Source organism: Xiphias gladius, chromosome 11 (assembly GCF_016859285.1).
Source record: "Xiphias gladius isolate SHS-SW01 ecotype Sanya breed wild chromosome 11, ASM1685928v1, whole genome shotgun sequence".
Taxonomy (NCBI): Eukaryota; Metazoa; Chordata; class Actinopteri; order Istiophoriformes; family Xiphiidae; genus Xiphias; species Xiphias gladius.
Window position 1 is genome coordinate 19,109,719 of NC_053410.1, and position 18,968 is coordinate 19,128,686.

At 42.4% G+C, this 18,968-nt stretch overlaps 1 long non-coding RNA gene across 1 annotated transcript in view; it reads right to left on the reverse strand.

Moving 5' to 3' along the window:
• Positions 1-13,628, reverse strand: part of LOC120796598 — a 73,127-nt gene extending 59,499 nt beyond the window's left edge. Inside the window, exons 1-2 of the long non-coding RNA XR_005708399.1 lie at positions 12,936-13,628; positions 8,416-8,523 (exon numbers count right to left, since the gene is read on the reverse strand). This is a non-coding gene — a long non-coding RNA (uncharacterized LOC120796598). The remainder of the gene's footprint in view (positions 1-8,415; positions 8,524-12,935) is intronic.
• Between the last annotated feature and the right edge of the window lie 5,340 nt (positions 13,629-18,968).

The following is an 18,968-nucleotide window of genomic DNA, read 5'->3' on the forward strand; positions in this document are numbered from 1 at the left end:
AATCAGTCCTTTGCTGCCTATTTTAAGTAAGGGAAACAAAATGACCATCAATGTCATTCACAAAATAATGAGACTAGTAATTTCCTTGTCTTTCCTTCCAGGGGAGTGGCTCATGATAATGGGCTGCATTCTCTCCACAAGAATTATTACCATCCATTTTGATGCCCTGCAGGCGGTTTACACATCATAGAGGCCCATAATTCTTGGCAGCAAAAATATTATAGCAACAACTATATAAAAATACTATTCTGCAACCTTACTGATACCCCGTAACCACTTCCAGTCATAATCAGAATGTCAGACTTGTGCAGGGAGGGTGAATAATTAATGCTGTGTCTTTTGAGTTTGCTTATTTCACTAAGCAAAAAAGAAGTTTCTTGCCTCCAATGCCTGTGGGCAAATACTTAGCTTGCCTGGCACTGCATTCAGCTTCTAAAGGGCTGATGCATTGCTCAAAAAGCTTTTTTTGCCGAACCATCACATAAGATTCGACACAGTAAAAACTAAGTTGGGCAGGAAACATCAAAGCAATTTTATGACGCTCATAAACACTAATATCTGCGAGGCTAAATCATGTCATTAGCATGTGAGATGACATATATTTGTCAGGAGAACACACAGTTTAGTAGGTGGCGGTGGCTGTGAGGCTTAAGGGTGTTGGCAGAGTCTTCCATGCCGCAACACGTTTATCCAGGTCACCAGACAGACAGGCAGCAGATAGCAGCTCGGAGCTGAGAAGAGCGGGGGTGCCCTGCTGTTTCCATGCTGCCAGTAAGCTCTGGAGTGTTCTGTGGTCCATCCCTGTCACAATATCCTGCAGTCTATCTGTTCCCACTTTGGAAAAAAAAAAAAAAAAAAACACTATTCACACACACCATCTTTTAGTGGCAAGATAAGAGGGGACATTATCCATGACCTCAACATCCCCGATGATGGAAATGTTACAATTGACCATTCACTAAGCCCTGTCACCCTTAGTTACTGTTGCTATGATAAGCTCTCTGTTCGGCCACGGCACAAGTGCAGTTTACAGTGAAAACGGTGGCCGATCTACCACACAAAATTAGTAATTAGTGGGTTTGTTTTGTTTGTTTTATTTTTTGATAGGTAGACAAAAGCCGGCTTCTCATTTCTGTCCAGCAAATGTCGATTTTGCCATCTGGAATGACAACTGTTGCTGGCAGATTTCATCAGTGTAGCTAACTTGCTTATTAAGTTAACACGAGCTCCACGAGTTGGTTAAAAATGGTGCTTCTGGCTGACTTTTTATCATCTGGCTGGTTATCCATGTTGAAGACATGAAAATAAGGAAAAGAGCACTGTGGGCCTACCTGTATTGCCGCATAGAGCTACTTAGTACTAGTATTATATGTGGGTAATAAGTATGATAAGAAAAAACGTAAAAAGAGACTGTTATTTCATTCTAACATAACACTTAACTCAAATTTCACTTTTAACCTTACAGGAAAGAAGGCTTTTAGGATTACATTCATTGTTTTTGGCACATGTAACAGTATCTCGGATAATGTGTTTGGCTAAGGTTGCTTAAATGTAAACTCCTCCAAATCCAATTAAAAGCAGGACAGAGATGCTAACGTTAGCCTAAACTTTGATAGCATCCAGTATCAGCTTTCGCAAGGTGGAATAATGCTACACAGTGGATGTGGCAGTCCTGAATAATGCTTTCAAATGTAACCTGTTACCACATAAGCTAACGTAACATATTATTAATGATGTGCTCACTGGCCTCGGATATAATGTCGGGTTACCACTGCAGGTAGTGAGCTAGTTAGCTGGATACACTAGTATATTCAGTCTGTGATAGGGCAGATAGACACACTGTGTAATCTGTTCCTATCACTATTGATCTTTTTTTTGGTTTTGGAACGGCACCAGCCTCCAAACTCCAGCATACCTAGTCGCTAAGCTATGAGAGGACAATTGCTTTTTGATGGAGGACTAGCAAATGGCCAAATGTAAGTGTTTTCCGGACTTTTTGACCACCTGTCTAAAGCTGAAAAATGTTCATAGTAGATAAGTTTCGAAAATCACCCCAATCTCCGCAGCCAATGTTCCAGAGCAACAGCAATCACAGCTTTTGTTTCCTCATGTCAGATGCTAAAGTTAGCCTCTGTGGCCTTATCTACAAACAACACCACACCTGGCTGTCTTTAGCTAGCCCTATCTCCCTCGCTATATGATATACAGCACCTGCTGCCTGTCACAGATAGACTTAACTCATGCTAAATCCAGACAGGCTGTCCACATTAACGCAAACACACCACAAAGTTCAGCAGCATTATATGTTGTTGAAGGGAAATTGATGATAAATCTCTGTATTCATGATGAAAAATGTTCAGGGAAGTACCTTCTGCAGAGCAATAATACTGAGGATGCGTTATTGTATTTTCTCTATTGATCCTGCAGATTTATGCACCCACACTTGGATTTGTTGCCTGTCGCTGAAAATAAATAAAATATGTCTGGCATAGTGAATGTGGATTTTTACACAAAGCCCCTTTAGTTCTCACTGGGTTTGATATTAGCTCTTAAAATGAACCATAAATTCACCCACATCATCAATCTGTCACTGTCCATTAAGACAGGCAGAGCTATGTGTTTATCAGTGTTTGCCTTAGAGTCACTAGTCAACATGGAAACACAATCTCAGCATTAATTTCTCAGCTTGTCTGGATGGGTCTTAAAATGCTGTCATTATCACAGCAGGTGCAAATCCCCTCCCAGATTGCCTGGGGCTGCACTGCTTACCTATGGCCACCCAGTGTGTTGCAAAGCCATAAACTTATTAAGAACATTCAACAGGTTCAGGCTGCTGCATCCACACATCAGTCAGAGGGCTTAGCGACGATCTGTTTCTTGTGCTGATCAGGAATCTGTAGCTTTTTGAGTGAAGGTCAACTAGTTATTTCCAAATTAGTCACAGCCCAGTCACACAAAGCTTATGTGCAGCTGCAGTCATGCGACCTGGCGTAGTGGAGGCTTTTAACCTGAATGTTGAATAATCAGAATTAGGTCTTCATTGTTTTCTGTAACTTTAGAGAACTCAAGGAGCAACTGGACGGAAGCTGGTTTGAACCCCTGTGGGACTTTTAAAGCTGGAAATTAGCACAGCTGGGAAATTTTGTAATAGTGAAATATTTTATGGCCTCTCTGATCTGCTGTCACGGAGATATGAAAATAACGCTCAGCTGTATCCTCTAGAGTGTCACTACTCCAGTAGCAACAGATTTATGGCAGTCCAAGCTTTCGTACTCCGGACTCTGGGAAAAAACAACTGAGTAATTGAAAACTTTGCTTCACTATGTAATTTCTCCTATTACATGACCAGCTTTGATGGAGTAAGCTTGATGTCACATCTGGCTAATGATGACACCTGCTGCAACTCGTTCAAAACAGAAAAATTAGTCATATGGCCATGCATCCACTAAAACTAACCAAAAGATTTCCTGAACTCTGACGTTGGTTTCATATCCTGATCACTTGTGAAAACGATAAATCTTTGTTTAGACAGACTTGTGTTCATGCTGGGTAACCGGGATGCTTTCAAGGTTACAACCACTATCAACACCTTGACATTATTTAGTCAACAGAATAATTCACAATGAACCACAGTAAACAATAAACCGACCTGCTCCGAAAATGGAAAATTATTCCGTTGAAATCTGTCGGAATAAATGTGGTTTCAGTTGAGGTTTTTGAGTTTCGTAATTTGTCATGGTTGGGAAGTAAGCTGATTCAAAATATTTGTTAACCAGACAAATTCAGTTACCAAAAGATTATTTTATGATGACTGTCAAATAAAAGTTCCCTTTTATAAATCACTGCTTTTGCATTTTGAAATCATGAATTTGTAAAATTCCTCAGCAGAGTACACACCTCATTATGTGTATTCTTGACTCATCTTCAGCAAAGCATGCCTGCATTTCTGGAGGGCACTGTGTGGTTCAAGACGAGGGTAGGGTGTGCTGCTTGGATCTGTGTGTGGGTGGCTGGTTTTGTGTCTGAATGAAACAGCATGGGAGAAGAGGGGGAATGAATAACGTGTCAGGCTTTTTAGTTGAGAGACTTCTTGTGTTGATGAATAATTGAGCTGTAGTCAGGCAGAGAGCTGTTTCATGAGCCCCTCTGTCTCCAAGTTAAAATTAGACCCTTCTCTCTATGCAGACAGTCTCTTTGAACTGCTGCTGTCTCAGAGCATCACTCAGCTCTCTCTACAGCCCACTTGTGCCTTTCACTGCAATATGCCTCAGTAGATATGAGGTGAGGCATAAGCACGCTTGGCGGACATGGGGAAAATCTGCATTACACAAGCCAGGGAACAGCACTAACAATGTGATGAGGGAAATTTTTGGATTATATTGGGCTTTGTTTTATCTGATATTTTTAGTTTTTATGGGTAAAATGTATTTGAATAAAAATATGAGAGCACAAACATTTTTCTGGTGATGATTGGAGACAATCATTTCGATATTCAAACTCTTCCCTCTGCGGCAGTTATAATGAAGTTCTGTCTCTCCTCTGTCTACCTGTCATACCAAGATCCCCCAGGCTTTCCTGTCTTCGCCTGGACTCTGAGTACCAGCAGCCCATCTCAGTCTGTCACTCCTGTCAGGCCCACAACGCCACCAAAGAACCCAGAAAGTAGGACACCGAGAACTCATCACACAGAGACGCGCACACACACCGAGAAAAATTCTTTATGAATTGTGGCAAAAAATACTCATTTTGCGACAGGGGCCTTCGAGTCCATCAACGTAATATCTGCTGTTATCTACGGGCAGCCGGCACTAAATGGGGCATTCAGTGACTCTTCAAAGACCCCATTTCTGCAGGGCAACTCGGGCTGCATTGTTACTGTTTTAATTAGAACTGCTTCTTGCCTGCTCCCTGAGATCCATTCAGCCTCAACATCAAAGCGCTGCACTGAATAATGATGTACCCTCCATGCCTCAGGTACAGCCTGAATCTCAGAGCCCCAGCCCCACCCCTCCCTCCTCCTCCTCACCTCCCTCCATCCCCGCTCTACACATTTTTGTACCTCTCTGCTTCCAAATTTACTGCCGTTTCGCTGCGTGCTGACATAACACTATTTTGTCGTGTTCACGGCAGAAAGATGAGGGCAAGTTTTCTGGGTTTGTGCTCGTTGTGGCTGCAGTAGCCTCGTGGTCACAACAGTCTCAAAAGGACAAGTTCTTTTCATTGTGTCCTGTATGTATGTCCTGTAGTCTGTTATTACTTTTACATGACATTTGAACACCGCAACAGGTGGCTTCCGATTCTGTATTCATTTATCCCATTTCAACAAAACATTATTAACAGCACAGGCAAGATCAATGAGAGAGATGAGGAAATAAATAGTTACGTATATTTATATATAGTTTATTATGAATATTCAATTGCTGACTCCCCGTGTTTAGAGTATAAATGATCCTACATTTTAATGAGAGCAAAGCCATAATACTGCAGTAGACTCACAAGTGTCAATAAATAAAATAAATTAATAATAAAAATACAGATGTCTAAAATGTTCGAAATTTGAATAGAAAGGGGTCATAATACATTGATCATGGGAGTTTGAGAAAACAATGCCAACTAAAGGCCCACTTACTAGCTTTGTCCATAGCTTTCAACCATATGAAATGGTCTTCATCAGTGAATGTTTTGACATGAAAGCTCCATAAAGGTTGTGACTTCAGTCTGATATTTATTTGACATCATTATTAGTAGCTACTGAGCTGTTCCATCTCCATGACAACTGAGCAAAATGATGAAGTCCATGTGATACGGTTGAAAGCTCTGGTGCAAACTATTGGACCTTGACTTTGTTTTGTCAAAAATAGCACTGGTTTGCAGTAATATGATAGAATAACATAAATCCCAATTCCCCTTTGGAGAGATCTCACAGTACACTGTTCTTGAAAAAAATAATGATTCAGAACATAAGATGTCCATTTCAGCTTTATGTGTAGCTCATGGTATCAGCCCCTCAGTAATAATACAACTGGATTTTATCCCGATGACCACCGCTGCTCCTTTATGTTCTTCAGCCTCATCCAAGAGAGATCAAATTAATGCTGCGTAGCTCAAGACTGGCAATACAAGAGAGCAACTCATTTATGTGTATCAGACTGCTGTGGGGATATTATCAGGCTCTCTTAATTCCTATTAATATGAAAGCTATTATTTCTTACCAGTGTACAATTAATTTACAGTACACATGGTCAAATTCAACAACGCTACCTTCAAGACAGATGAAAAGTTTCAGTCATACTGAAAACCAACTTGAGTTAGCTGTACGGAATTTATCAGAACATGCTGGACCGATGACGTTAACTCTTTCTTTCCAACATCACCTTGTATAATCCAGCCTCTCTCTCATCCTGACTTTCGCTGCCTTTCCTCCGTGGTGACTCACAGTCGCATTCCTCAAACGCTTCTTCTGTAGACACACACAAGAATGAGGCAACACCAAAGAACTGTCATCAAATATAGAGGTTATGCTATCTCTTGAATCATCTTGTACTCAGCTGAATACGCACTAGATTTGGCACCCATTACAGCAAATCACATTTTAATGAGTTCAAAACATGGTATGAATCTAGGAAACAATGCACAATTATGTAATCCCCCCCCCCCCGCACTGCATTGTACCGTATTCAAAGCAGGTCATGGATCGTCCTCCAGTCAGATGGAAGCTCATTGTGGGAGCTAATTTAAAAATCTGATTTACACAAAATTGGGAGAGTTACTTTAAATGGCTCAGTCTACTTCAATAAATGTGACTTCTCAAAGTCATGCAATCCTTCAGCTGACGTGACTTGACTTGACATGTCAGATACAACTGCCACTGTTGTAACTCATAAAGGTCTAGCTCTTTGGCCACCATTCCCAGTCAGCAGCATTTGACTGAGTCAGGTAGAAATTTTTATCAAACCCCATTACAGTATTTTTACTCATTTCCTTTTTACTTGGAAGTTCAGTGAGCTGAGCTTGCTAGCTAACTAGCCAGTAGTAAATTCATGTAGTTGTAGTAGTTTTTGACTTAAAAAATAGTTGGACGCTTTCTTGCCGCAAGTTAGATGAGGAGATGGATGCTACTCTTATATTGGTACATTAAATATGAGGCTGGAGTCAGGAGCCTTGCTCTGTCTAGAAATGAAAAAAATCTCCAGAAAGTCACAGCTCCGACTCAACAAATACACATAACACACAGTGTAAATGCAAGTTGTCATTTATTCTTTGGTTTTCGTACAGATTAAACAAACAAGTTAATTAGTGAGCTTTAGAGGTGTTTGTAGGCACATTTTTCTTTTTAGCTTTAGACAGAGCCAGGCTAGCTGTTTCCCCTTGCTTTCAGTCTTTGTGCTAAGCTAAGCTAACTGCCTCCTGAGTGTAGCTTCATATTTAACACACAGGCATGAGAGTGTATCGACCTTCTCAGCCACCGTAACTCTCGGCAGGAAAGCAAATAAGCTTATCTTTCAAAATGGCTGACTAGTCCTTTAAGAAAAGGAACTTCAGTCTTATTCGCAAAATGTGATGTTGCAACCATCTTTCAGGTAGATATCACCCTAATTGTGTTGTAATTTAAAACTGCCTAGCCTTGTAATAAGGTCAACTAAAAAACATCTTTTCCTGCATTAATCACATTAACAAGCATCGGGGAAGCAGGTGAATATAAATATGTTTTCCCCAGCATTCATATTCCAACTCTTCTTTTGTTACAGCAAGCTTAGCAGAGTAATCCCACTGATCACACTGCATTTGAATTTTTAATCTCAGGTAAAGGCGGTGTGCAACCTCACTTATTCCGATAATAACTGCAGAGTTACAGCCAAATTAACAGTAAAGTGCCTGTTTTGTTTCTTGTTTTGTTTCTTGTTTTCACACAGTTTCCTGTGTGAAAAGAGCTGATACAGTTCTTCAGGCATGCTGCTATTTAAAGAGTTAACTGTAAAATGTCCAAGTACTTTCTTGCAATATAATCAGTTTTATATCTCTCAGCTTCTCCTCTGCCTCAGTTAATGATGGTACTCAGACAATAGCACAGATCATAGAGTTTTGAGCAGCTCCGGCAAGCAGAGAGTCTATGTAGCACAGCTTCCCACTGGGGAAAAAAGACCAGACTCAGAGAAGAGTGAACTCACTGATCTATTTTTGTGATATTAGATGAATACATGCATGTTTGTGTTAGTGCATTGTGATTAAGCTATTTGAGAATCATCGGCCCAGAGGTCACAGATAGGATGAACCATGACGATGACATCACAGCCCAGAGCGCAACAACAAGCGCTGTCTTGTTTTGGCGGAAACAAACGATGTTTGTTTGCACTCTTTTTTTCTCTTTCAAGAATCGTCCTGTGAGTTGGAAATGTGACGACACTGTACACTGACCTTTGTTTCTCTGGTAACAGACTCTCTCTGTGTGGGTCTGCGGAGGACTGGAGCCGGAGTTGGGACGGAGAGTGGCCCTTTGCCGTTGAGTGCTGATCACATGAGCAACTAAAATAACAAAGCAGTCTGATGATACAAACAGTCACGTGATTCAAATCTCCAAATGAATGAAGGAATTGAACCAATGTTGACACATAATATAATAAGCGATACTGTAACCAAAGCTTTGTCATCTGAGTGAAGGAGAAAATTTGCCTTTATCTCCCAGTGTCGAAATTAATGTGCATAATGCAGTTAATGCACACACACACACACACACACACACACACACACACACACACACACACACACAGACACACAGACACACACGCACACACACACACAAATTAATTTTCTCTCAAAGTTACTGTATAATACATCCACAAGCCGCATTAATATATTTTAAATTTAAAAAAACTGATCAATACATCCTACACAGGCCTGCTGTGGAAATAATGTTAATTGACAGATAGAAATCTGCATCATGACTTTCATTTTCATTCCGGTGTAACTGCCTCTTTAATGTTCCAGATGTCGGGGAGAACAACATCAGTGAGTCAGCACAGTTATCCATCCTTCTAAGGTTATTGTCAAACTCCTTTGAGGATAACATGGCAATGAAGCTGTCGCCTTCACAAATCTTCTGCATTTTCACTGTTATGAGGGGAACAAGGTGCAAATTGAAATGTTAGACCAAGCAGGAAAATGAGAGGCAAAATGATTTATGGAGCAACCTGTGACTATCTGTCTTAATTAATATAGTGTCATATTGTACATGGATGAGGCTTTTCTGATGAAGTATAGAATGAGAAGACACTAGGAATCCTGGACAATTTTCAGTAAGTGGCAACCAAATAAATCAAGTCATTTTCAAGGTGTGAGCCCATGGGGGATGTGTAATTAACTAAATGACACAGCATTTTTCTCTTACACGCCAAGACAAACAGGCTATAATATAACTACCACCTGTGAGGGGAATGGAAATGGGAGTGTAATGTCTGTGCAAAGATCTACGGTAACATTTATAGCCAGCAGAGAGTGTTGAGGGCGGTATGATGTTTGACATTAGCATTTCAGTCATGTAGCAGCTGCTTCTAACAGACGCAGAGTAAGTTAGATGGAGCAGAATGAGTTAAAATTCCTGTATCAGCAACACTACAAGTCGACATGACAGACTGTCACAATAATAGTACTGCCTGCACAATAGCCTGTGAAAAACATTTCTGTGTTCCTCAGATATTTGGATATCATCAGTCAATGAGAAATTTAAGGAGAGCACAAATTGAGAGATTTTTAAAATCTGATTTTTACTGACAGGAACAAGTTAATGAACCAGCAGAGGAAGGACGGAGGTGTGTCACTTTAGGTTGTGAAAAAGCTCTGTAACTTTTATACTTAACTGTTAATTAAGTTTCATATTATCTATTAATAGTGCTAGAATTAGCACTGGTGATATGGTTATTGTAGGTTGTACAATAGCTATTTTTATATTGTTTTGTATATTTTGAAACTCACAGTATATATTGTTATTTTCTTATCTCTAGTTGACTCAGCAGACAATGATAATAAAACTCTTCTGAATCTCTTGAATCTGGTAATCAAATTTATTCAAATACTAGTATAAAATTGCACTAGTATTGATAGCAGGGCTTGTGAACTATTCCAAGGTTGTATAAGATTCTACTGCTCCTCCATGTTGACTTAAAGGTTCAGTTTTTAAAGCTAAAACTCCATCTGATGATGAAGATTATGTCCAAAATGGATTACTAAATTGACTTTGAGGGGAATTACTTTTGTTTTCAATGTTGAGAATGAGTTTTGAAACTCGAGATAAAGTGTAGCTAGGATCAAATAATGGGAAAGATTTATCCTCCGAGCATGACAGGCCATCAGCAGCCCTTCCCGTCAAGTACAAAAGATGGCTAGAAATACCGCCAATCATCAGAGACCGAGAGCACATCCAATCTTTGTGCTCATGTCTGTGCCCATCACTCCGTCTGGTAGTATCAGCAATTCCACACCCCCTCAGGATTCCCACAGTGCCATGTGGCAATGAGGGTCACATTGCATTCTGGGAGAAACACTCAGCTAAGATCCACTCCGGGCACCGCCCCACCCCCCCCCAAGAATCTTGCCCAGTCTCCTCCAAAAATTCCTTGGCCCCCTGGGCACCGCACAACCCAAAATAACAGGACACATCAGCACTTTCATCTGCATCCCCAGGCAAGCTCAGGCACTGCAGCAGCAGCTGTTAGACCACTCACAGGCACAGATAGACTTCTGAAAAGTACTAAGGTGCTATAGTTGGCACACCCCCTTTCCCCTCCAGTGATACGAGCACAGACGGAGCCAGACTTGGATGAAAGTGCCAGGCAAGGTGTGGTTGACAGTTGTCCTTTAGCTGTCCTTCTGCTACACAGAAATATTCGCCCGAATGAAAAGACACTGTAATATGTGCGTATTTGGCTACCGTTGGGTTATTAGATTGTAAATTACTAAATGGCATGTAAGGAGTTATGTTCAAACATACTTCTGTTTTTACAATGTGTGGCCACAAGACACATAGATAAATTCCTTCTGTATTCATTCATTATTTTATAAATCATGGCCTATTAATAAAAAGCCACAACACAGATAGAACTGAGAAGAAGTAGAGAGACAAGGGGCAGGCAATTTCTTGCTAAGGTCCCTTTAGACAGCTTGAGTTACAAAGTATTTGCTTTAAACAGAACACAATACAGGCAGTTCCAGAGTGACAGATTGTACCACAGCACAAAGGAAACAATGAAAAAAAAAAAATCTCTCTCTCTCTCTCTCTCTCTCTCTCTATATATATATATATATATATATATATATATATATATATATATATTTACATTTATCTCTATAAAATGAAAAAAAATCATTATTGTGTCTGCAAAGAGATAAAGAAGGTAGCTTAGATCAAGGTCATGTTTTGAGACAGAATTATTAGTTTGCTCTGTCACTTTGTGGCTCAACAGACTAAAACACATGACTTATGTTGCAAGCAGTGACTTTGCAACAGAGCCACCACGATGCCTGATGTATCTGAGGTCATTCTTTCACAATGCATGATGGAGGAGTATAGACCTACCAGTAATAACTCACAGCCAAGCTGTTTGCTGCAGGGTACAGTCACCAACCTGATAACATGTGCAGTGAGGACACAGATATTCACACCCTGCGAAGCCCATGAAGGACATATTTTGATCATAAAAAGGCAGGGGTTTAGATCAGAAAATGACATTTAGTTATTCCGTCAAAGACATTACTGAATCTTCTTTTTAAAACTATGTATGTATGGTAAGTCTCCATGACCACCAAGAATGACATTGTGACAACTCTGCTTTTCACATTTGCTCCTAGAGGACACTTTTTTGAGTATTTCCAAAACAAATTCCTATGTGGCTGAAAAAACAGTACCAGTAAGTGTGGATTCATCCAAATTAAGGGCTGAAGCCTTTCAGGTCCTCACCACAAAGACCCAAAATTAATTCCCCAGTAGTGAGACTTTGGGCTTGACCATGCGTTCAATGTATGCAATTGGTTGCATTCATGGGTGGGAACCTGGTGAGGGATCATGTCCGTGCTGTTGCACCACCAGCGACTCCTACTGGTCGGCTGAGGCCCCTGTGCTGAGGGGGGCCTCTTCCCTGGACAGGAATACAATTTTACTGAGCATTTTAAATTCAAAAGAAAAGTGAAAAAAAAAAAAAAAAGTATAACAATACAGTTTTCTATGGGTTGTGTGGCTGTGTGTGCTCTCTCTGTTTCCCTGGCAACGGGCATATTGACATGCTGCAGTGCTGTTGCTGGAAGTTGGCAGGCAGCCAGGAAGCACCCTGCCTGCACACAATCTCACATTCTGTCTTTTGCCAGCAGTATCACTCCAGCTTCACGCAATTCCCATCTCATTTTTTTGTTCACCGTTCTTGGTGGGTTTCTGAGACCAGCTAAATGCCAAACTGAAGACTAATGACCTGGGTGGATTGTGTAGTGTGTAGTGTGTTTTTCGGGGGGGGGGGGGTTTAAGGCTGAGAGAGGGAAAGAAAGACAGCATGACGGGGAAGGAGAGCGAGTAGGAACCAGAGAAAAACGTGGAGGAGGGAGGGGCCAAGTCTGTGCCATGCAGTGCTCACATGTTAAGATGAATAGAGGGAAAGGCGAGCCTCGTGTTATGTTAAGAGAACATAGTAGTGGCTGGGGGGGTTGGGCTCTACATCAACAGATGGATAAACCCGGGAGAAGAATGCGTGCCAAGCGCCAAATGTATCAGCGGCTTGCTGGGGCATGAAAATGTCAGGTGTCAGCGGCGAGCCACGCGGTCGCTGCTATTTATACAATCCACCATGTGCTGGATGTACACATAAGGTCTTGTGAACGAGGATGACGGGGGTTAAGGCTAAGAGTATTGCCAGGCAGAGGAGGAGTGGAGCAGGATAGATGAGCATGTGACTCACCTCTTTATCAGCCATGGATACAGAGAGCCTGAGAGGAGTCTCCATGGCCCTATGTGTTTAGACAGGTTGGGCAAATGTCAACACCAGGGTGGGCTGTGCATGGCTAACAACCTCACGGACGGATAAGGGCTAGCATTATCTCATCTGCAGGGCAACGCTCAGACACTGCTGGTAAGGCTGTACTTAGTCCCGGGGCCAGTGTTGACTGATCATGTTAGAAACATAGCAACACATAGCAGCTAGTACGTGCTGGCTTTGTTTTGCTGCTGCCGTCTTCGCATAAGGGCATAAGCGACACATGCAGCTCGGAAAGGAAATTTGCAAAAGCTCTTTAGTGGGTTCTTACTCTCCAATTAGTGACTGGCTGGTGAACAAGTAACCCCATCAAAACACATCAGTTGGCATTTTGTTACACAGCCTTTTCCAAAGCCCTCAGGGTCTGTGTCAACTGCGTCCTTGTCCAGACAAAGCTTTCTAAACCCGGGATTTCATTTCCACATTGTGCCCCGGTGTCCCCTTCATTGTTGACTTTTCCACTATGTGCAAGACCAGGGCATTTGTACCAGTCTGTTAGGCCCACGTCAAAAGAAAAAGTATCCGCTGTTGACGGCTAGGCCATTCTTGTTATTCATGTCATGCCTGGTGGTTTAGTAGGGCAGGGTGCAGAATTTTCCAGAAGCAGCTGTGTGCTAGTGAAGCTGACAGTGCGCCAGCCCAAAAGGGTTTCTGTCTCTCTCCTTTCTCTCTCCAAAACCCTCCCGCCCCTCCCTTCCCCCTCCCTCGGCATGCTTGGCTTGCTGCCCGGACTTACTCAAACTCACACTCAACCAGAAATATCCGCTCTTCCCCTCCCTCCCCCCTCCCTCCCCTGAACATATCCCTCTGGCTCAACAGAGAAGCTTCCATCACTCCGGATGACACTGGATCATTTTTCTCCCCCCGCACATTCCAGCCAAAGAGGAGGACAAGGGAGGGGAGCGGCTGCTGCTTCTGCTCTGTGATTATATCATTACAGAGCAGCAGACATGTATACAGTATATCAAGCACAACCTGTCATTAGCATACTTTATTTGATGATGGCTAAATACAAGTGTGCTTTTGTTGGATCCAACCAACTGGTTCGCCTTTGTGCCAGTACCGCAGAATTAAATTCAGGAATGCTTTCTCCGAGCACTCCAAATTTGCAATCAACCTTGAGCTATAAAAAACCCTTCTCTCATTTACTGTACCATTAACCCCACCCCCACCCCCCATCCCTCCACCCCCCACCACTGACACCTGTTGTGACATCCTCTGCCCGAGTTATCAGATACTCTGAAAGCCCTGCTAGTGGTCTAAATAAACCTGTCCGAGCGACACAGTTGTGTAATGCACTCGAAGTCACCGGCTCCAATAATAGCACACACCTGTCAAACACAGTCCCTACTTGTTCTCTCTGTTGACCTGACCTCCTCTCGCTCCTTAACTGCAACTCAAATGTTCCATGGCTGGAAGACAACGTAAACACTTCTTGAAGAAAATTGTTTCCAAAAAACACAGACACAAAGAGAGTGAGGAACAAGAGGTGGAGGTAAAAACTAGAGAATAGAACATTTTGACTGGCAAGGGAGAGTGAACAAAGGCGATAAAAGCTTTATTCTGCCTCTGTAGAGATTGTGCAGTGGCTGCCACTATAAAGCCTTGATTGACAACAGCGTTAGCACTCAGAGGAGAAATAGCTCCCACTCACAGTTATGTAACATACAAAGAATCTACAGCGAGTTCGTGGATGGGTATTAGTATGCGTGTGCCTATGTGTATGTGTTTGTGTGTGTGTGTTTGGGGGGGGGGGGGCTACAGACGTCATATTCCCAGATAAAAACAAAAGTGACAGAATATCTAAGTGTTGTTCTTATCTTCTGACAACTGTATGCCGTCAAGGAGATGAAAGGCGATGTACAACACAACAAGGATCTCTACGGAATCCTGGATTCATGCAGCACATAAAAGTTGTCTCAGACATTTTCTCTGGCGCTCCGTTGTTTGGCAACATGATTGTGAAAGTTTAATTGTGCGGTAGTGGTGGAGGCAGCTGATTTTGTTGCATGCAGACACTGAGCACCATGTCCCAGCTTGAACTGAAGATAATTGTCCGTGGCTGAGGCCCTACGGAGGAGCGAGCGAAGGACAGACAGGGACAGGAGGAAAAGAGCATCCCATAATACATCACCACAGATTTGCTGACACACCCCAGGAACCGAGCCATTCATCAGCCTACCACCACGTCCCCTCATCGGGCACTTCAAAGACGCAGACCAGCAGCGCAAAGACAGTTTGCATTCAGATGGTCAGCTGAAACATTTTTACTGCATAATATCAATGTGGCTGTTTTGTTTTCTTTTAATCTTAACATGTATCTCTGTGCCAGCCCATTATTTTAAAAGATCTGCTTAACCCCCGTAGCGTGACTTCAGCCACATTCTGCTCTTCCTACATGGGCTTTGTGTCGTTATTCAGCTTAAAATGCTTTGCACAGATGGCCCTCGCTAGCTATCACATCCATTTGAATCCAGGCTCTCAGCTGACTAAACAAGCACCTGGGGGGCGCAGAGGGACAGACAGTCACCTGCTACCCTTCCATGCCTTTACACACACACGCTACACGCTATACAACCACCACAAAGCTGGCAGCTCAGCCAAAAGCCCTTTCACCAGCCATAGAGAGGAAGACGGCATTTCTGAAAAACACAGCAGTAGACAGTCAATCACCATGATTGCATCAGTGTTTTTGAAAAGGTCTGGCTCGCTGTCTTTCAGAATACACACTGCATGTTGATGAACTGTTGTTCATTTGTGATTTGCCAAAGCGCTGAAAGTCTACAGCGCAGCAGATGGCTGAGGATCCTTCCAGAGCAAAGTCGTGCTAGCTGCTCACACGTTTACTTTTAGCACGGCTCATATTGACTGCTAAACCTAACTTTAGCTCGGCATGTCAGAGGTGGCAACAAGCATCTTACTACTGTGACTGGCCTGCCCCTCCCCGAGGCTCAAAATATATGTCTGGAAGGGGTTCGGCCAGAGAAAAAGGGAAGTCATGACTATTATTTAAAACAATTGGATCTCTATATATTTTTGCATTACAAATTTCGCAAATGGATTCAATTTAGAGCCCCTATTCTATCGCCATATTGTTATCTACTGAATATCTTCAAATGCAGGAGATAACGCCCCTCTCTCACCTCCTATTTTTCATTTAGCCTAGTAGCAGCACGCCATCTTATCAGCTGATCCTGAGCCAGAAGCTAGGAGTAGTTGCTCAGCAGAAAAAGGAGGGATTGTGCTGGGCTCGGCTATAATATGGAAAAAAAGCCCAAATGCTCTTGGATCAGTCCCATGCTTTGTCCTCATCTCTCACGTTGCCTCTTTCCCTCGTTCATTTTTCATCCCCTCTCCTTTCATCTTTTTGTCCTGCGCCCCCTCTCCTTCCTCTGCATTCTGCTCACTCTTCTTCCACCTCACTCTCTCTCTCTCTCTCTCTCTCTCTCTCTCTCTCTCTCTCTGCTCCACTTATAAGATTTGGCAGCACTCCAAGATCTGAGAAAAACATTGGAGGCATAGCCTCGTTTTGATGTCTGGAAAGAGAGGGAGGCTGAGAGAGAGAGAGAGAGAGAGTCCTCATTTTCATTTCACAGACTTGATTCACAGCACACCACAGCAAAGGAATATCAAGAGCTTGAGCGTAACTGCCAGTCAGGGAGAAAAGGAAGGATGGAAAGATAAGGCAGACGTCTTCGATCGCAAGAAAAAATGGAAAATTAGGTTCACTAAATATGATGGCGGTATGAAGAAATGCAGAGCCAAACGTTTAGGACAAAGTGATGTGAATTGTCACTAAAATATCTTAAAAACATAGTGGAAATATTCATTGTGTTTGTGTGGCCTCTTAAAGACGTTTCTATTCGATGCTCTACATAGAAAACAGCTAAACTGCAATACAAAAAAGATTCAAACTCATTGAACTCCAGCAGAGAAAATACCAAACAGTTCATAGGCCTTTTGCAGTAATTGGGTCTCATACGAGTCTGAAGGAAAGCAAATTTGGCACTCAGCATTGTAATCATCTTAACTTTGCAGGCCTCCATGGTAAACAGGCTAGACTGGTCAGATGTAAACCCCCCTCTCTGGACCAAGCCAAGAATCAGAGGGGAAATTTTACACATCCTGCGGATTTAGCTGTGCTCCTCCTAATTGCTGGTTGGAGCTCCAGCTTCTCCCCCAGTGCTGAGAAGAGAAACCGTCATTACTAGTCTCGCAGGAGCCCGAGCCCAACTCCAAAGGGAAACTTTGATTGATGAAAAGGAAGAGGGGCAGATCCGAGCGTGTCCTCGATACAACATTTGCTGTGACCTTGTTTTCCCTGACAGGTCTAAAATTAACCAAGCGGATCAGTCATACTGGGAGCAGAGAAATGTGGACCAGATTCTCCTTTTGGCGCGCCCCTGTCTCCGCTTGCTTTCAGGGGATTACAGCAGCACGAGCATGCCTTTTGATTTATTGTGCTAAACATAGATTCATTAGTGAAACAGCTGGCTACACTGAGTGCTTCACTGTCTCCCACACAGGCCTTCCCTCCCTCCACCCACCCGCCCACTGGACCATATTCAACATTTTAATGTAACATAAATGCCTAAGGATTAGAATTTAGAGCGCTCTTCAGTGTAGATGTTGTCAGCATTAGTGTTACGGTGAACTGATCTTGCTGGTGAAATTGATGTCCATAAATGCGATTATCATATAGATTGTAATTTGGGAGTATTTCTTCAAATTATCAATATTAACGCAGCGTAACTGAACCAGAAACATCAAACGCATGCTTACTGAACAAGCAAGTGCTAGAAAAAAAAATGCACCTCCTGCTCCAAAGACAACAAATATGAACTCTGACCAGCCCAGTTATAGCTTTACTATCACATCCACATCTTTGTGTAAAGCCTGCATACCAGCCTACAGTTAAGTTAACCATTTAAAGGAGAGACGGGGTCAACACACTTTCTTCTTCACCTATCTGTTATTGCCTTTCACTTAGTGTGATTAACAGGATCGTGTCAAGTAAATCAATCAAACAGTCAATGAGGGATTTTATGACCATTGATTAGGCAATGTGCTGCAGCAGCCTGATAAAGAACGTCTGGGCGGGAGAGATATTTCACAGCTGGAGCATCAAATACTTGGATTTGATCCTGCAGACTACATGACTGTAGGCTAAACTGTACCGTAGCTTTAGACAAAAACTGCTATCATAAAGCAGCGGAAGGAGGAGGAAGCTAAATTAATCTTTGCCCATGGGGATATCAGTTTCACCTGGACTTCTCCTGGCTCGGCCTCAGACAACATGTTTTACAAGGTTTTCTATAAAATAGTTCCAGGGTAAGAGCACATCAAAGTCAAACAAGGTTTGTCTCATAAGCAGGAGCTTAATCATTAAAAATCCCTGAAGGTTCCTTTAAGTAAACAAAATGAAAGCCTGTGAGTCATTAACCACAAATGGGTCTTGCATGATTATACTGAAAACAGAGGAGATGTTCCACGCAAGTAGCGGTGGAAACAAAAAAGTATTTAACCGGAAAAATTAAACCTGAACTTTACGCCATCAACTCTGTGTGACCTTGTCCTCACATGCTGGTTGTTTACTGTAATCTCTCCACAATGTTCCCTACTGCACATGAATCGACAGGCTGCACCGGAGCATCTGCTGTCCACCAATTTCGCCAGTAACTATGTAACACCAGAGCACCGTGTTATGATAGAGCCACTTTCAGGGACACATTATCACTGTATTAGATATGGCCCATGCTATTTTAGTCAGTATCGAACAAACAGTTATTGGCTGTGCTGCGATAGATCTTTATGAGGAGAGAGAAAGAGAGATAAATGTTCTTTTGTGTCTCAGCTGCATCATACTTTGTGCCAGGGTTATGAAAACCCGGCTCTCATCTGATATTCTCAGATCAGGCAATTTCAATGTGGCTCCCAGTGCACAGTTATAACAAACAA